The sequence below is a fragment of the Cucurbita moschata genome, unplaced genomic scaffold, assembly GCF_002738365.1.
Source record: "Cucurbita moschata cultivar Rifu unplaced genomic scaffold, Cmos_1.0 Cmo_Scf00077, whole genome shotgun sequence".
In the NCBI taxonomy this organism is placed as follows: domain Eukaryota; kingdom Viridiplantae; phylum Streptophyta; class Magnoliopsida; order Cucurbitales; family Cucurbitaceae; genus Cucurbita; species Cucurbita moschata.
Window position 1 is genome coordinate 638,623 of NW_019268593.1, and position 4,272 is coordinate 642,894.

General features: G+C 38.1%; 1 non-coding gene across 1 annotated transcript; it reads right to left on the reverse strand.

Moving 5' to 3' along the window:
* Nucleotides 1–1,214: 1,214 nt before the first annotated feature.
* Nucleotides 1,215–1,286, reverse strand: TRNAE-UUC. Its single transcript has one exon. It is a non-coding gene; the product is annotated as a tRNA-Glu (tRNA).
* Nucleotides 1,287–4,272: the final 2,986 nt, after the last annotated feature.

Below are 4,272 nucleotides of genomic sequence, written 5' to 3' on the forward strand. Positions count from 1 at the left end.
ATGATGGTGTTCAATAAGAGAGACCTCGAAAATAGCTAGATTATCGCATTAAGCATTTAAATCACCTCAACCCCACTTGTTGAAATTGAAACAAATATCTATAACATAACACTAACATAGGTACGATGTTCATAAAAGTCTTTTTAATCTAAGATACTATTGAACTTGACCATTAAAGTGCCCCTCAAAATGAGGTAAAGTTTAAATATAATTGGTGACAAAAAGATGAAACTATAAAATAAAAAGAAATAAGAAAATAATATTCAATTTCAGAGAATCAAACCAGAATCTCCTAGGTGAAAGCCAAATATCAACACCGTTGGACAACAATGAATTTTTGGTGTAGTTATCCTAAAGTCTTTTGTCTAATCTCTAAAGAGTTTTACTATGATGTTTTGAGTAATGTCTAACTCTTCAACAAGTCTTTTCATGTGTGTGATAGAGTTCTCAGAGTTACCGTGACGTTTCGAGCTGTTCGATCGTGTGGCTTTTTCTTCAAAAGGGTCAACATCATACGTCAGGTCTTTGATTGGCAACCCATCTAGAGGAGCGTCGATGCATCGATTCCATCAATAGTCTTCGTATGAGTTTATGGTGCATGACCCATTTTTTATACCATTCACCTTTGAGCGCCACCATAGTTTTGCATCGTCCATGAGATGCATTGCAACCAACGTAACTCTTAGGTCCTATGAAGCAAGTTCCAGTAACCTTCAAGTATTGTTCTACATCAAAAATAAAGCTTTTTAATTCCTTAGCATCCCGGTTTCCATTTAAGGGGTTGTGTTCTTGGATTTTAAGTTTGTTAAGCCCACATAAACTTGGCTTGAGATGTGGTTCTCTACAGCCCAACTTGTCAAACTCACTCGGGTGCTCATCTCAACCATGATGTCGTTCAACAAGAGAGACCTCGAAAACGATTGGATTATCGCATTAACCATTTGAATCACCTTCTCATCTCAACCATGACGTCGTTCAACAAGAGAGACCTCGAAAACGACTGGATTATCGCATTAACCATTTGAATCACCTGCTCATCCCAACCATGACATTGATCAACAAGAGATACCTCGAAAATGACTGAATTATCGCATTAACCATTTGAAATTGAACAAAGTATCTATAACATAACTCTAACAAAGGTCTGAAGTACATAAAAGTTTTTTTTAATCACAAATAGAAACTGTAAAATAAAATGAAATAAGAAAATAATATTCCATTGCCGGGAATCGAACCCAGGTCTCCTGGGTGAAAGCCAGATATCCTAACCACTGGACGACAATGGAATTTTGGTGTGGATGTGCTGAAGTCTTTTGTCAGATCGCTGAAGAGTTTTAGCATGATCTTTTGCTTAATGTCTAACTCTTCGACAAGTCCTTCCATGTGCGTGTTAGAGTTCTCAGAGCTACCGCGACGATTCGAGCTGTTGGATTGTGTGGCACTTTCTTCAAAAGAGTCAATATCAAATGTTAGGTCTTTGATTGGCAACCCATTCAGGGGAGCGTCGATTGCATCGATTCCATCAACGATCTTCCCATGAGTTTATGGTGCATGACCCATTTTTTATACCATTCACCTTCGAGCACTACCATAGTTTTGCATCGTCCATGAGATGCATTGCGGCTAACGTAACTCTCAGGTCGTATGAGAAAGTTCCTATAGCCCTCAACTCTCAGGTCGTATGATAGAGTTCTTAGAGCTACCGTGACATTTCGAGGTGTTCGATCGTGTGGCTTTTTCTTCAAAAGAGTCAACATCAAACGTTAGGTCTTTAATTGGCAACCCATCAAGGGGAGCGTCGATTGCATTGATTCCATCAACGATCTTCCCATGAGTTTATGGTGCATGACCCATTTTTTATATCATCCACCTTCAAGCGCCACCGTCCATGAGATGCATTGTGGCCAACGTATTGTTCTACGTCAAAAATAAAGTTTTTTAATTTCTTGCATCCCGGTTACCATTTAAGGGTTTGTGTTTTTGGATTTTCAGTTTGTTAAGCCCAACATAAGCTTGGCTTGGGGTGTGGTTCTCTACGACCCTCCTTGTCAAACTCACTCTGGTGCTCATCTTAGTCATCTCAGCCATGATGGCGTTCAACAAAAGAGACCTTGAAAAAGATCGGATTATCACATTAACCATTTGAATGACCTCAACGTCACTTGTTGAAATTGAACCAAATATCTATGACATAACACTATTAAAGGTTAAAAGTTCATAAAAGTCTTTTTAATCTAGGATACTATTGAACTTGATCCTTATAGTGCCTCTCAAACCAAGTTCGTAAAAGTATTTTGAATTTAAGATACTATTAAACTCATCCATTAGAGTGCTTCTCAAACCTAGTTGGCTTAGTTGGCTGAGTTGGCTGAGTTGGCTTAGTTGGCTTAGTTGGCTGAGTTGGCTGAGTTGGCTTAGTTGGCTTAGTTGGCTTAGTTGGCTAGTTTGCTAGTTGCACGATAAGCGGAAAAGCATACCATGTAGGGATAGAAAGGCTGCTCGATTTCGTCTACTACGGACCATGCTATAAGTCCGATAGAAGTCCAAGGTTTCGTCTACTATGGACCAGGAAGCTCTTGGAGGAGCTAACATGAAATGAGAAATACATTCGTTTACGACAACTAATAGATAGCGAACTTTTTGGTAGAAACTGAATGATCCTTTGGCTCGAGTAAGAAAAGGAAAAGGTAGTCGTACTCCTACTTTTTCCGTCGGACGATAGAAAAGTTTGAGCTGAAAGATTGAATCACACCTGGTAAGAAAGGCGGGCTTAGCAAGTTTCTCCAAACGTATAAACAAAAAGAGGAAGCAACCGGTCCTAAAGAGGATACCGATACGCATACATTCTCGCATGGAAGAACTGATGGTGTGAATATAACACATACGGAAGCAATTTGGATCTTAGGAACTTTTACAACATCAATTATAGTAAATAACTAGCATGTTTATAAGTCTTAAAACTTAATGAGTTTAGATACTAACCTTTTGTAGTTCAAACTCCTTTTTCCTTACGAACCGGTTTCAAACCACCACTAGTGTCTTCTCCACTATTCTTCGGCCTTAGAACGGGATTGTGGAATCTGGTGAGTGACTAAACTTGGGAGGAATTTTGTATATTTGAAGAGAGTGTTTGTGAGAGGTTTTTTCTCAAGGCTTTTCACCAAGAAGAAGACCTTCCATGTACCATGATCACTCTATTTAAAGAGTCATGTTTGCATGTTCATGCAAATTTGAGATCACCAAATTTTGACACTTAAAATTTCACTCAAATGTTTGGGATTATGTGGCAAGCATGCATGTTTGAGTTAACCAAATTTTGACCCTCAAAATTCCACTTAAACTTGTGGGGTTATTTGGCAAGCATGCAAGTTTGGTTAAACCAAATTTTGACACCTCAAGATTCCACTAACATGGATCTTTCCATTAAATAAAGTCAACATTTTGACTTTCTTCATTTTAATTCAACAATTAATTTGAATAATGAATTTCAAATTAAAGTAACATTAAATTAAATGATTAATTAAACTATTTAATTAATATTTAATATTAATTCAAATGTCAATCCCAATCAATTCCGACACATAATTGATTAAGATATTTAAATCTTATTTAAATATCTCAGATCTTCTCTTTTTGTTTAATTCGTAAATAAAACAAAAATGCAGTTAAATATATCGTATATATGTAGTGCATATTCCCTAAGTTGAATTCGAACACTTCGAACTCACTCATCACACTGTTCTATGGTTTATTCCGATATGAGCTAGCAGAGGGACCTAATGGACCTATAGATCATGGGCTCCAACGATCCAAGATTAACCGGTTAAACTCATTAACCTTGTTAACCAACATTCGTTAACTACTAGGACACTCCACTATAGCCTAGTAGTTGCACTCCCCTCACTATAGATATATTTCTATCCATTTGATATAACCATGATTAGTAAGTCGATCCTTCACAGGTTGTTCGTAACTAGAGCTGGGACAATTTACCGTTTTACCCCTAAAGTTACTTCTTGTTCCTTATGTCTCACTGATCCTCTAATGAACAATTGGTTTGTGGTCCAACCAGTAAACCGAATCCCTCTCAGGCTAATGAGAGGGTGGGGCCCCTTGTTCAAGACCTGGAGTTAGTGCTTAAGGGAACTACCTTTCTTCTATCCTTAAAAGTGGGTAGGAGTGAATTCCATCTTGCACCCCACGTCCCTAGCCATTCACCCAGTCTTACCCCTAAAATGGGAGGCCTATTGAGTCGGCGAACTAGAGCCACTC